At 40.5% G+C, this 16075-nt stretch overlaps 1 long non-coding RNA gene across 1 annotated transcript in view; it reads right to left on the bottom strand.

Annotated features, from left to right (window-relative positions):
- LOC106505659 overlaps positions 1-15805 on the bottom strand; it is a 90201-nt gene extending 74396 nt beyond the window's left edge. The window contains exon 1 of the long non-coding RNA XR_002337644.1: positions 14302-15805. This is a non-coding gene — a long non-coding RNA (uncharacterized LOC106505659). The remainder of the gene's footprint in view (positions 1-14301) is intronic.

Raw genomic sequence — 16075 nt, forward strand, 5'->3', positions numbered from 1 at the left:
CAAGGAATTAATCTCCAAAATTTATAAACACCTTCTGCAGCTCCATACCAAAAAACCAAACAACCCCATCAAAAAATGGGCAGAAGATCTAAACAGACAATTCTCCAAAGAAGACATACAGATGGCCAAACAACACAAGAAAAGACGTTCAACTTCACTCATTATTAGAGAAATGCACATTAAGACCATGATGAGGTACCACCTTACACCGGCCGGAATGGCCATCATCAAAACGTCTACAAACAATCAGTGCTGGAGAGGGTGTGGAGAAAAAGGAACCCTATTACACTCTTGGTGGGATTGATTGTAAATTGGTGCAACCACTGTGGAAAACAGTATGGAGAGTCCTCAGGAAACTAAACATAGAACTACCACTTGATCCAGCAATCCCACTCCTGGGCATCTATCCAGAGAAAAGCAGGACTTGCAAAGACACATGTACTCCAATGTTCATTGCAGCACTATGTGCAATAGCCAAGACATGGAAACAACCTAAATGTCCATCAACAGAGGAGTGGATCAAGAAGATTTTTAGTACATATACACAATGGAATATTACTCGGCCATTAAACGGAATGAAATACTGGCATTTTTAGCAACGTGGATGGACCTAGAAATTATCATGCTGAGTGAAGTCAGCCATACAATGAGACTCCAACATCAAATGCTTTCACTGAAATGTGGAATCTGAAAAAAGGACAGACTGAACTTCTTTGCAGAACAGATGCTGACTCACAGATATTGGAAAACTTGTGGTCTCCAGAGGAGATAGTTTGGGGAGTGGAGGGATGTGCTTGGGTTGTGGGATGGAAATCCTGTGAAATTGGATTGTGATGATCATTGCACAACTACAGGTGTGATAAATTCATTGAATAATTAAAGATAAGAGAGAAAAATAGAAATAAATAGATAAAATACAGCACAAATGAACCTGTCTACAGAACAGAAATAGACTCGCAGACATAGAGAACAGAATTGTGTTGCTAAGGGGGATAGGAGAGGGAGTGAGATAGACTAGGAGTTTAGTGTTAGCATATGCAAACTTCCACATTTGGAATGGATAAGCAATGAGGTTGTACTGTACTGTACAGGGAACTATATCCAGTCTCTTGGGATAGACCATGATGGAAGATAATATAAGAAAGGGAATGTATGTATGTAAATGCGTCAGTTTGCTGTACAGCAGAAATTGGCACAACACTATAAATCAACTAAAATAAAAAAATATATAAAGTCCAAATATAAAATAAAATAAAATAAAACATTGACCTAAAATATCAGCTATGTGGCAGGTCAAACCTTGATCACTAAGTACCTAATAGCATATGGTACATCTCTCTCATTATGATAAACGGGGGGACTCTTATCCCTGGAGCCACATCAACCCTAAGTTAGAATGCTTAGTCCTATTTACTTCACACTTAGTCCTATTTTAAGAAAATTCATACATGTATCATATCACGTTCTCTCTTCAAAATCCCAGTGGGATTGGGGGAAAAGGCATTAAATTAGAATCTCAATTTTAGCATAGATAAGATTTGTTCAAGTTCACAAAGCTACTTGTAGATATCAGAACAAGTTGTTTTCCATAAGCACTCATTTGTTAGAAATTAGACAAGAAAGCACAGCAACCCCCAGTAGGGACATATAGATATACCTATACTGATATTTCTCAAACCCAAACTGAACTTGAATAAACAAAATATTATCAAGTAAACATTTTGAGATCCGTGGTTGAAAGACATATTATAAAAATTAGAAGTCCCATTTTCATTCATTCATTAAATATTTATCTATTAAATACCTACTATGTACTTTCCATCATGCTAGGCTTTGGGCACACAGTGGTAAATAAAAGTTCAAGATCCCTGCTCACAATCTCTTAGCAGTCTTCGCTGCAGAGACCAACTTGTACTATGAGGCCAAATTCGCTAAGGCAGGTCCACAGCTGGCCTTATAAGACATCCATTAACCTCCTGAAAGTAAAGACAGAGTTTTGGTTATCTGTGTATTTACTTTTCTAAGGAATAGGCTCATAGCTTTCATTCATTTCTCCAATTCTTAATTTTAAAAGTTAACTAACAGTAAAAAACAAAAAACAAAAAACCTCACACAGACAAAAACCAAAAACCATGACTAAAATCAATGAATAAACAAGCAGTTATTGTAAGTGAAGGACCTCCCTCCTTCTCTCCTTGTCTTTTCAATTTCTGGTCACATCTAATCTGACAAATCCTAGGAGTCACTAGGGTGTAACCATGTGATATCTGCCTTGTAATCTCTAAAGTACTATATATAACCAATAGTCAAGGTTATGGTCATTATTGCTAAATTTGTAGGTTTCTTCTTCCAAAGAAAGTCAAATATTTAATGACCAGCCATCATGTTAAAGACATTATCTTACAACACAGGTCATATAAGAAGGGAGGGAATATAAACTTGGCATTCAAGCTACCACAGTTAAGTTGATCTGTTTTCCCTTTTCTACCTTTCCTTTCCATCCTGCCTTCCTGGTTGTATTTCCTTTTGAAGGATACAAAGACAGTGAAAACTTTTAGGTTTTCTAAGGGATTTTAAAATGATTATTAATTCTCGATATTTTAAAATAATCAGTGTATCCTGAGGTTAATAGGACCAAGTGGTTTTTGTGAACATATTAAATAAGTAAAAATGCGTTCCCACAGACCTGGGAATAAACACCTCATTTCCAAAACGCTTCTAGAAACTAAGGGAAACTAATGCTTTTCATCATAAGGATCCTGGGCGCAGTATACAGACTGCATCCCAAATTGAACAATAGTTGGCTAGATTTATCCTCCTCCTCCTCCATTTGACATACACTAGAGTCAAAAATCCTCTGGAGAATTTAAGCAAAGCACTGTCAGATAATTGCAGCCTTTGAAGACAGACACCTAAAAACAACAACCATACACATATACTCTCTGCCTTCTACAGCCTGAATTTCCAGACTGCTTCTCCTATAAAAATGACTTATTTTTTAGAATAATCACACATATTTTGACTAGTTTTCCTTTTTAGTTATATTCTTTGCAAAAGCATTTAGGCATTTGGAAACAGTCTATTTGTTTCTTCTATCTAGCTCAGGCACTATCAGTTCATCTTGTGATTATGACAGAAATAAACACCCAACAGGAATCCTCTGTTCTCAAAGTCAGGTAGGTGTGTAATATTGTTAGGTTTTTCAGGATTTAGAGCAAAGTGTATCTAGAGAAAGTGCTCCTGTCTTGTGCTGCTGTGAAATTCACAGCAAACATGGTTATTTGGCTTTGCAGAACACTAGCAGTTCCCTTCCTCTGACAGCTCTTGCAATAGTGGCTGGGATAGAAGATCCTCAGAACTGTGTAAATCAAATTCTATATAATCCGCTTAGAGGGGAAGCAAATTAAAAGCGATTTTTTGTGAGTTTCTGAGCCCAACACATGGTCTTCTCCACAAATGGAATTTGATACTCAACCCATCCCTACCACCAACCTGAGGAATGTAAATCTGTCAAGAAGTTTACAATTAGCCAACAAGTCCACATGAGCAATGGAATGTCCAGTCAAAACTTAAGATGCATTTTCTTAAGCTTTCTAAACAGAATCTGTTTTCTACTTTTTGTTGGTAAGTAACTTCTGCAAATCACTTGAGCATTCTAGGTTACTGCATTATCTCAAAAACAGCATAACTTCCAGCCTCTCTCTCTCACTCGTAAAATATTACAAAGTCGAGTCCAAGCCAAAAACATAAGCCAGTCCGAAAGCAGATCTGTGGAGATGCTATTTTGTTGTTGCTGTTACACCCACTCTTGGGGGAGATAGCAGATGATGCTCTGGCCTCGCTCACGATGACTGCCTACAAGCTCACTGCACTAGTTGTCTTGCTACAAACCAAACTAACCACTTAGAAATATGAAATGGGAGTTGGATTCTTTAAGCCAAGTTAACTTGGAAATTAACTGGAGATATTAAAGATTAATCTTATCTCACTGCATTAGGTACATACTAACAGGCAAATATTTCTAAGGGTATAGCCTAATGTTTAAAAGTGCAAGTTTTGCCATCAAATAGAATGCATAACTAGTAACTTCTGTCATTAGTTAGCTGTGTGGCCTTGGGGATGTTGATAAACCTTGCTGTGCACAGTCTTCTATTTTATGATGTGAGGATAAAAATGGTATCTCTCTCATATAGTCACTATGAAGAATAAATTATACAATTCTGTATCTTCTCCATCTTGGGCTATCTTTCAAAATTTGACATTCTCCAGCTTCATCATACACAGCTTTAAGATCTTTAGATATCTAGCTTTTTCCCATAAAACATGAGATGCAGGACAGACTTCTGCACATACATCCAGAAAACTTATCAACCCAAGTATTTTCCTAAACAAAAACAATCACCTCCTTAAGAGGAATTCTACTTTCAGCTTTAAAAATGAAATTATAGAGGCAAAAGCATCAAGCACAGTGTGTACACCATGTTAAGTTCTTAACAAATGTGAGGTGAATCCGAAGCTATAGCTTGCCTACTTCTGTTTACTCAAATTCTTGGTGAAAAATCTTATTGATACTATTCAAAGTCAGCTGTCTGGCTGTCTACCTCCCCAAACCATTCCATGGATAGAGGCTCTTTATCTTGCCTTAGAACTTTCACTGGCCCTATCTTTGCCATATATTGGATTTGCAGTTTCCTGAAGCCTCTCTTGGCAGGGATCATAGAAGCAGAGAGGAGGAGGAGCAGAGGATAGGAGTAGGAATCAGGGAACCCACTCTGCTGATGGCAGATGGACAGAGAGGGGCTGGATCCCTCCAGCATTCACACCATATCCAAACCTCTGAGAGGACCACGTGTATGGCCAATGTTTTTGTTTCCTTTATTCATCTATGAATCAATATGATAAACTCCTGGATCTTTAAGGTAGGCTGAGTGTTTCTCCTCTGCAACCAAAAGAACCTACCTCATATGTTTCCCATTATACGGGGCATTTTCTCCTTAGCAAACACAAATTACTTCCAGGGAGCATCAGCAGGTGTGTCTGCACTTCTTTCTCATAAGGTAGCATGGATCCAGGTGGCCATCTTCAAGAGTAAGCACAAACCAGTATTTCCCATCATGGCTCAGAGGAAATGAATCTGACTAGTATTATGAGGATGCAAGTTTGATCCCTGGCCTTGCTCAGTGGGTTAAGTATCCAACATTGCCCCAAGCTGTGGCGTAGGTTGCTGGCACAGCTTGGATCCTGCATTGCTGTGGCTGTGGTGTAGGCTGGCAGCTACAGCTCAGGTTTGACCCCTGGCCTGGGAGCCTCCATATGCAATGGGTGCGGCCCTAAAAAAAGACAAAAAAAAAAAAAGAGAGAGAGAGAGAGAAAGCACAAACCTGGCTCCAATCAGAGGCCCAGTAAAGTATATCTGCCTTCTTGAAACCCACTATTTCCTTTCATGTCTCCATGTGAATAAGAACAAAGAGGGGAAGGGGCATGAGCAAAGATAATTACTAGGATCCTGGACAGAACCCCTGCTTCTGGAAATGTGCTTCCTCAAGTCCCAAGGAACAGTCCCCAAGAAACAGAGCTGTTTCAGTCTACAGAGATCCTTGTGCCTAAATGACAGAGCTGCCCCACCTTCTTCTGGGGAAATTCTTGGGCAGCTAGAAGGGTAGTCTTGACTTCAACGCATCAATTCTTTGACTTCTTCATCCATTAACCACAGCTTTCTGACCCTTAAACCCTACTCCAACATGACCTCATCTTAACTAATCACATCTTCAGTGACTCTTTCTAAATAAGGTCACTTTCTGAGGTACTGTGGCTAAGTCTTCAGTATGAGAATTTGAGGGAGTTGAGGAGGGGCAGGGGAGATATAATTCAACCCCTAATGGCTGGTAATCCCTGTTTTATCTACTTGCCAAGTTGATGTGAGAGAGAATGAATATCAAAACACTTTGCAAACTGTAAATTACTATACAAATACAAAGATTTATTAGGACCTGTGGGAGTTTGAATTTTGAAACTTACAGCACATGGTCATCCTACTGATTGTCATGTATATAACTACAGTCTAGAAGTGGCCATGCTACTTCCGTAAAAGCGAATTTATTTTTCTGCAAGTGGTGTTTCCTTCTCATTTATTCATTTGCATAAAATGCCATCTAATGGCTTAAATATTTATATTATGCGGACCCAGTAATAGCTTAATTTCCACAAAATAAAAAGGTGCATTATCTCTTATTGCAGACAGAGTCCTTTTTTCCAAGCCATTTACATTTCCATCTCCCCAAGACAGAACTTATGTAAATGAATTAGTAGCACAGAAACAAAATATAGTCTATACAGGGGAAAATTTGACTGGAAAAAAGGGCTTGTACTCTGAAATTGTTTAAATATTTTCACTCATAAGAGTTTCTCCAAAACCTAAGTTGGTAGGGGAATACTTGAAAAATCAAACTAACTGAAATGATAAAGATTTACAGTCTTGCCTAAGGAGGAGAGATACAGGGAGCTTTCTGATTCTACCTAGATGCTTATCCAGGTGTCATTATTGGCCCATATTCTACTTAGGAAGGAACAAATGACAATGATGAACAATTATTTTCATAGAGTAACTAATTGTTTTTTACACTTCTGGGTTTTTTTTTTTTTTTTGTTTTTTTTGTTTTTTTTTTTTTTTTTTTTTTTTTGCTTTTTAGGGCCACACCTCTGGCATGTAGATGTTCCCAGGCTAGGGGTCAAATCGGAGCTGTGGCCGGCCTATACCACAGCCATAGCAACACCAAATCCAAGCCACGTCTGTGACCTACACAGCTCATGGCAACACCAAATCTTTAACCCACTGAGTGAGGCCAGGAATCAAACCCGCATCCTCATGGATACTAGTCAGATTAGTTTCTGCTGTACCACAATGGGAACTCCTGGAAATTGTTTTTTAATTGTATAGTGGATTTGTCCCCAGTGGCTGCTGTAACAAGTTACTACTACCTTAAAATAACAGAAAATAATTCTCTCACAATTATGAAGGCTACAATTCCAAACTCTAGCAGGAGCACATCCTCTCTGGGGTTTCAGAGAAAGGCAGTTCCTTGCCTTTCCCAGCATGTGGTATCTGCCCAGGTTTCCTGGGATTGTGGCAGCATCACTCCAATCTCTGCCTCAGTCCTCACATAGCCTTATCTCCCTTGTGACTTTTTCTTCTCTTCTGTCTAAAGTCTCCCTCTCTTCCCTCTTGTGAGGACACTTGTGATGCCTTTCAGGGCCAATGAGAGTGATCCATAGTAGAGTCCTCATCTCAGGATGCTTAACTTAATCACACCTGCAAAGACACTTTTTTCCAAATAAGGTAACATTCACAGGTTCCAGGGACTGGCCATGGACATCTTCTAGTGGCAGAGGGGCCACTTTTCATTTTTAACACATGAGTAGAGAAAAGAAGCTTCCAACACATTTTTGGATGATTGTTTTTCAAGCCTTTACCAAGAACACTTGTGGCTCAGGGATGGAAGAGCAGGAATTACAGAGGAAGAAGAGCTGTGACCAGATTCTGAGCCCCTCTCTCCCCAACCACATTGAACAGCTCTGCTCATCTCTTGGAAAATACAATCCTGTGAGAAATGTCATTTCAAGGAAGGATTCGGTGGCTTCAAAATGAGGCTGAAAATGAAGTTCCCATCATGGCTCAGTGGAAGTGAACCTGACTAGTATCCATGAGAACGCAGGTTTGATCCCTGGCCTCGCTCAGTTGGTTAAGGATCCAGCATTGCTGTGAGCTGTGGTGTAGGTTGCAGGCGTGGCTCAGATATGGCATTGCTGTGGCTGTGGTTTAGACTGGCAGCTATAGCTCCAATTCGACCCCTAGCCTGGGAACTTCCATATGCCTTGGGTGCAGCCCTAAAAAAAAGACCTTAAAAAAAAAAAAAAAAAAGAGAGAAAAGAAAAAATATGAGGCTGAAATCTGCTCTTCAAGATTAGTGATTATGGAAATGCTTTTCTGGCTACACAAAATTCATGTGGAAAATAATTTTCTTAACAGAACATATGCTTATAGGTCTGAGAAGAAACCATGCAATCTGTATTTTAAAAGGCACTACAGTGACTTGATTCCATCACCAGGGTAGGGGTCATACAGCTCCAGGTAAATGAAAGTCCCCATGGGCCTATTGTTGATCTATTACTTGACATTGTTGGCAGGGGTAAGAGGGTTCTCTAGTAACCAGTCAGAATTAGAGAGGGCTAAGGAGGTCATTTCTGTGATGTAAACATTTCAGGGCACTATTTTTAAAGAATTATTGTCATTTGTTTAAAAGCATTACAGTTCTCCAAAAGGAAAAATACTGTATGATTTTATTTATATTCAGTACCTAGAATAGTCCAAATTTATAGCGACAGAAAGTGGAAAGGTGATTGCCATGAGCTGGGAAAAGGGAGAGTGGAGTTACTATTTCAGAAGTACAGAGTTTCAGTTTTGCAAGGTGAAAAAAAATCTGTGGATGTGTGGTGGTGAGGCATTGTGCATGGGAATGTACTTAATGCCACTGAACTGTTCATTTATAAATGGTTAAGACAGTCAACTTTACATTATGTGTATTTTATCACAGTTTTTAAAAAAATATATTATGAAGCAAGGTCACCAGCCATGTTGATGCTCCACCTTGATTCCATTTGATTCCCATTTAGCATATTTTGTGTCCTGCTTGTATATGATTTTATTCTAACAAGCAGCACCCATAGCTTACATTTGGAGAACTTCCCTCAGGCTATTTGAGCCACTCTACTCACAAATGCCCAGGAAGTACCTGGGTGGCTCTTATCCAAATCAAGGGAGCTCCCTGGTGAGAACAACTCTGAGACACAGTTTATGCCCCGGAGTTTCCTGTGGGGTCAGGCTGAAGGTACTCTCTGAAAGATGTCACATGAGATCTCACTTGTGCCTTGTGCCTAACTTCCTCTCATGCTCTGAGTCCTAATAAATCATTTATTCCATGCACACATACACACACACACACACCCCAAACATCATTACCGATCACATTTTGACTGACTCCAAGCGAACAAATCCATGTACCAGGACCACCCATAAGACACATCCATTAAAAACTATAAAGGATTATGCTCTGTCTTCTGGAATGTATTGAAATTTTTTAGATGTTCACGAACATCATCAGGAAGCATGTGAAGAAGGCCATAGGAGTGATACAAAATGTTAAGGCACTTCAGTGCAAGAGGAAAGTAATTCAGGCTGGAATAACCAAAGACAGATACATAGATGAAGGGGTGGGGCCTGGGAAGAACAGAAAGATCTGGGGAAGAAGATTGGAGGACAGCAGCTTAGAGAGTAGAAGATGCCACCAGTAGTGAAAATGGGAAAATAGAAAGTATATTCTGGAAAGGGCCACTAGAGAAAATAAGTTAGATGCTGTGCTTCCTCTGGCTGCTAGATCCATAGGATTGCAGAAGAGGAAGTCCTGAGACCAGAAAGTGGGAGGTTACTGCAAGGGTGCTGAGCCAGAAGACAAAGAGAAGCCAGGGGCCAGAATTGGTAAGCCGCAGGGGTGTCGCACACAAGTATACAAAGAGATCAAGTTCATAATACACTTGAAACAAAATGAGTATGAAAGGGTAATTTTTAGAAAAAAGAAAAATCATGCATCTCCTACAAATGTAAAATTGAAATGTGTTTAAGATTTTATTTAGTTCATTAAATAATGAGGTAACAAATACGTTATAAAAAATGAGTTCAGGAGTTCCCGTCATGGCACAGTGGTTAACAAATCCGACTAGGAACCATGAGGTTTCGGGTTTGATCCCTGGCCTTGCTCAGTGGGTTAAGGATCCGGCTTTGCCGTGAGCTGTGGTGTAGGTTGCAGACGCAGCTCGGATCCCACATTGCTGTGGCTCTGGAGTAGGCCGGTGGCTACAGCTCTAATTCGACCCCTAGCCTGGGAACTTCCATATGCTACGAGAGCAGCCCTAGAAAAGACAAAAAAAAAAAAAAAAAAAGAGGAGTTCCCGTCGTGGCGCAGTGGTTAGAGAATCAGACTAGGAACCATGAGGTTGCGGGTTCGATCCCTGGCCTTGCTCAGTGGGTTAAGGATCCGGCGTTGCCGTGAGCTGTGGTGTAGGTTGCAGACGCGGCTTGGATCCCACATTGCTGTGGCTCTGGCGTAGGCCGGTGGCTACAGCTCCGATTTGACCCCTAGCCTGGGAACCTCCATATACCACGGGAGCAGCCCAAGAAATAGCAAAAAGACAGAAAAAAAAAAAAAAAAAAAAAAAAAAAAGAGAGAGTTCAAAGGAGAATTCAATGAATAGATACATATATTGGTAATCACGAAAGTAGAGATAAAAATGCTAGCAGATGCATCTATACAACTCTACTAGAAAAAAAAAAACATTTGCATTTCAAGGATAAGAATCATCTGCATTACTATTAGTTGTCTACATCTCACAGATCTTTAAAATAGTTTGGTCAAAGATAATGATAGACCAAGACCCCTATAAAAGCAAATACTCCAAAAGAATAAAGTGGTTAATACCTCATATTCAATCAAAAGGATACGCAGAAATCTCTTGGCCATTTCAAAGCCATTCAGTTTTTCCTGATAGTGGTAAAATAGGTTTGAGAAACATTGAGTTAAAGTGACCGGCTGGCTTTTCTCAGAGCCTTTAGCAAGTAACATAGTTTAGAATCAACAAGAAGAGAACATAGAAGTCCCTGGGGACCTAGCAGATTAAAAGGATCCAGCACTGTCACTGCAGTGGTTCAGGTTGCTGCTATGGCATGGTTTTGGTCCCTGGCCCTGGAACTTCTGTATGTTGCCAAAAAACAAACAAATGAAAAAACAAAAACAAAAAACAGCACAAAACAACAACAAAAATAACAGAGAGAGAGAGAGAACATAGTATGGACAATTTTCCAAGTTTATTTGTTCATGAGACTCTTTTTCATGGAATTCTTTTAAAGATATTATAAAAGATCAATAAAGAACTCTTTCGGAAACCTGCCCATGAGGGCTTTAAGCTCCTGGAGCTAACAAAAGAAACAGCACTCTTCTTGCCTAAGGATTTTAGTGGTTTTCAGGACTTTTCCTTATTCCTGGGTGAGCAAATGGTTCCAACAGACTTCCTATAACTAGTTCTTATCTTTTTCTTGCACTCCTACCTTGTTAACCCCCCACATTGTACACAGCACACCTTCAAGGTAGCACAGGAAGGGTCGAAAGGATTAGATCAGAGATGCTGGGGAGAAACATTTTTGTCCTGTCCTCCACCCTATCCCACTTTCATATCAGCATCTGTTATTTGTGTCTAGCATGACTTGTGCTTGACTATAGACCAAGACATTTCTCAAAAGAAAGGAATCGTGGCTAGGACACACCTGCCACATTTATGTCTGTTGACTTAGCTGTCTATTTAGATCCTATAAGAGCATTCACTAAAGAATGAACAACTGTTCTAATCAGCAGTAAGCTGTTTGGCGACAAGGATATCTGCTTCCACCCTGGCTGAAAAAATAAGGCAAAGGCACCAAGCCGCTGGAAGTACCTTCTTCCTGGGGCAAGTAGAACTTCTGGTCATTCTGTGGATCAGTGGACAAAGCCTGGCATTTGAAACCAGAAGACATGAATTCAAGTCCTAATCTTTTCATTCATTAACTGTATAGCTTGAGGCTAGTATATTTCCTCTCTGAGCTTCTACCTTTTTTATCTGTAAAACAAGTATAAAAATACACTGAGTTCAGAGGGTTACTATGAGCATTCAACTCTTCATTGAGATGACATATATGAAGCACCTACTCTGGGTCTGGCATAGGGTAACTACTTAATAAACATCCCCCAACTTATTTCATTTACTTGAATATGATAAAACATTGGTACTTAGAAAGCAGACAAGTGGTATGCCACACTCGATGGTTTTACCTGGGTACATGTATTTATTTTTATACATAATGTGAAAAACAACAGTTGCCCTTTAAACCCATAGGACGAAACTAAAGTATTTTATTAATTTTTCCCTAATTATTTTGTCCTAAGTATCTGTCCTAAGTATTTTATCCTAATTTTGTTTAGGATAAAACTAAAGTATTGAAGTTAAAAAACAAATTCTTTAAAAGGAAAATTAAGAAAAAAAAAAAAAGAAGGATTTCCTGTCACGGCGCAGTGGAAACAAATCTGACTAGGAACCATGAGGTGGCAGGTTCAATCCCTGGCCTTGTTCAGTGGGTTAAGGATCTGGCGTTGTGGCGAGCTGTGGTGTAGGTCTAAGACATGGCTCAGATCCCGCATTGTTGTGGCTGTGGTGTAGGCCAGCAACTACAGCTCCGATAGGACGACTAACCTGGGAACCTCCATATGCCATGGGTGTGACCCTGAAAAGACAAAAAGCCAAAATAAATAAATAAATAAATAAATGGAAAATATTCAGTTGATAAAATTTTGGGTAGAGGGCAGATCTAGAACAATTGTAAAGGTGGTGTACCAATAACTGAATTTTAGAAAACTGAGTTTGTATGTGCTGAATAGCCCAAAGAGGCTCTAGAAGCAATAATAATAATAATAACAATAATAATAATAATGGAGGCTTCTGGAAGAATACTTCACTACGGAAGAACTTTCTAAGATACCTGAACAAAAATGGATTGGACCAGAAAAGTATTCTGCTGCTGGAGACATTCCAGCAGAGATTAGCAGATATTTTTGCAGAAATGGCATAGTGGGGATTCATATGCATGATTAGAAAACATGTCCATTAAGATCCTTTAGAACCACATGAAGCTATACTTCCATATTTAGAAGGACTTCTATTGTGGAACCTACAGATCTCAAGCAAAAATATTTAATAAGCGATTCCTAGGAGCATGTTCAGTAGTTGAAGGATAGGAGGTTCTCTTTTGGGTCCTGATAGTCAACCTGACTATGTTTCTACAGCCTGCTTCCATCTCTGTCTGCTTGCCAAGTTCCATCACATTTCACAGGTTCTGCACTTTCTATTCCCTGGATGCTTCCTTTGAGAATAAAGTCCAGATCCTCTGCTGTAGTGATTTCCTTTGGGTGTGAACTATGAGAAGGCGCACGGGGTAATTAAAGCCCACGCTTGCAAGCCTGTCTGACTGACTGATGTGTACTCCCCTCTGATTGGGGTCTGATTTGAATAAGAATGCCAGCCCGCAGAGGCAAGAGAAAGCAAAAGCAGAAGGAAGCCTCTTTAAATTCTAAAAAGGAAATGTCAGAGCTGGGCTGAGTTGGCATCTTCAGCCACACTCCTCCACCTTCTTCCCCTAAGACCCACACACACTCAAACTGAAGACTTGCCAGCCATGCTGTTCCTGGGGTTCCACAGAGAGCCTCTGCAGGAAAAAATCCGACCTCCTGGCCTAACTACCTGGTTGTTCCACACCAAACACGTTTTATAAATTGTCAGAGTCAGCAGCTGCCCAAGTGGCATGCTTTCCAGGGAGCTAGGAAAGATCCTCAAATATTTCCTTTGGACTGAGATCCCTTTTGCAGCTAACCACATCTTTATAAAGCAATTCACATCTTTATAAAGCAATTGTCTCCAGAGAAAAAGCCATGACTGAAACTCAGGCTAAGGTGAAAATGACCAACTTGATCCCAGATCAGAGAATTTCCATTAGGAATATTACTGCTACTCCTACAACTAATAATACATGCCAGGCACTATCCTAAGAAATGCCCCCTTTGCACTGACCCTTTTGCACACTACCTACCAGTGAGGGGCTTTCAGTATTCCCATTTTACAAATAAACTTCAGAATTGGGGAAGGTGAAGGTGTGCCCAAATTCACACACCTGAAAATTCTTAACCTGACTATTTGACCCCAAACCTATCATTTTAAACTAAGAAAACTTAACAGATTAATCAGACCAGCTCTTCCTTTTTAAAAATGAGAAGTTGAAGTATAGAAGGTAGAAGTAATGTATCTACCATTATGCAGCCGGAAAGTGGCAGGGTCAGAACCCGAGTCTAAAGATTTTAGGAAAATCCAAATTCCAGGTTCTTTCTAAGAAGCAGTCAAAACAGTCTTGACAGGCAGAGATGTCAAGAACTGTGGGAGCCTAAAATTTAGAAGGACAGAAAAGGGTGACACTAAGAACAATTAGCACATACTATATCACATTCACAATTTTGCCTTGGTGGCAATGCAGCATCCTAGAGCTGAACTTTTTGAAACTTTGTTATGTGTCAGCCCTTTTCTAAGAGGAAGCAATGTGTTTTGGTATCAATGGAGGCACAGGATAGAATTCCAGCCAGGTCACATTAGCCATGTGGCCTTAGATAAAGTACTTACCCTGCTTGACTGCAGGAGAAGCAGAGGCTGGGAGAGAGGAGGCCACTTAGCCAAAGTCACACGGCCAGGGACTGGAGGAACAGAAACTCAAATCTAGGTTTTCTATTACATCAATTGTTTAAAAGAGGATGGAATAATTAAGCATAGTTACAGTTGTCATCGTTTTGGATTTGTTGTTGTCGTTTGCTGTTTTTTAATCCTAGAAGCAGAAGAGAAAAATGTAACAGGTTGCTGGCCTTCTAGGAGCTGTATCCTGACTGTGCTATCCCTGCTAAATGCAAGAGGCCTGTGAACCATTAGCAATGAGCTCGCCTCCCACCCTCACCCCCCGGCTCTCATGGGGCACTGGGGGCTTCTCTTCCCACCAGTCGCTCAGTAGGGAGCAGCCTCTCTGACTTCCCATGGGAAAGGGTGCTCTGGTGACCTGGAACAGACAAAAGGGTCACTTGCAGCATGGAGCAGTTAGCTGCCTGGGATGAACTGCTGTCACCAGTGATCTGGTAAGGGAAGACCAAAGCACCCTTCCCCCATCCCAATACTGCAGCAATCAGGAGGAAGGCTGGGCCACCTGGAAGCTGACAATCCTAGCAGCTGCTCTTCCCCAAGATGCCAGGTCCACCAGTTCTGCTATAGGAAGAAACCCATGTGTTTCCAGATCTTGTTGGCATTTACAGGGAGAGGATTTGGTCTAAGTAACCGGCTGGCTTGGAGGGATAAACGCATCCCCGGGCCTGGGGCAGGTCGGAACCCAGAGCCTCCCTACTCCATGTCCGGCTTCCACATGGTGGGTTATAGTCATTAATTAGACACACCTGGGCGATGTTATGGACCATGACCTCAGTCCCTTTTAGGGTTTTTTCTTTTTCCTAAATAAATCAAACTTTTCTGAACCCATCTGCAAACGGAGAAGAAAGAAATAAATGACAGGCAGGTAACTAAATGGCAGAATTCTGCCTCTGAAATCTTACAAGCCTGGGTTTAAATCCCTAAGACTTCTCAGTTTGTGTTGCCCCTGAGTCAGTTCTCAACCTCTCTAAGCCTTGGTTTCCTTATATGTAAATTGGGAATAATAGTATTTATTTTTATTAGAATTGCTTTGAGGCTACACAATAGATGCTAGTCACTAGCATACTGTATTGTAATTCCCTGTTCTCTTCTCTGTATCCTCATGAATAAATAAGTTATATAAGAATAGAAACCACAACCTGTATGTTCACCTCTTGACTTCATCTGAGTTGCCCTGAAAGTTGACCCCTAGACAGGTACTTGAGAGGACACAGTTCATTAGGGGTTGATCCCAGGAAGTATAAGTAGGAAAATAAGGCAATGAGATATTTAAGTTTGTCAAGTTGTGTGTAAATTTCTCTTGTGACATTTCAGTTAAAATAGGTTTTTTGGGAGTTCCTGTCATGGCTCAGGGTTAGTGAATCCGACTAGGAACCATGAGGTTGTGGGTTCGATCCCTGGCCTTGCTCAGTGAGTTAAGGATCCGGCATTGCCATGAGCTGTGGTGTAGGTTGCAGACGAGGCTCAGATCCCACATTGCTGTGCCTCTGGTGTAGGCTGGCGGCTACAGTTCTGATTCAACCCCTAGCCTGGGAACCTCCATATGCTGAGGGAGTGGCCCAAGAAACAGCAAAAAAAAAAAAAAAAAAAAAAAAAAAATAGGTTTTTTTTCTTCTGTCAAAAAAAAAAAGGCAAGAACAGGGAATGGAGCCAATAACAAAGATATGCATTATCTCCATGTGCAGCTGAGGCTCCATCCTACTGGGAA

Source organism: Sus scrofa, chromosome 13, assembly GCF_000003025.6.
Source record: "Sus scrofa isolate TJ Tabasco breed Duroc chromosome 13, Sscrofa11.1, whole genome shotgun sequence".
Lineage (NCBI taxonomy): Eukaryota > Metazoa > Chordata > Mammalia > Artiodactyla > Suidae > Sus > Sus scrofa.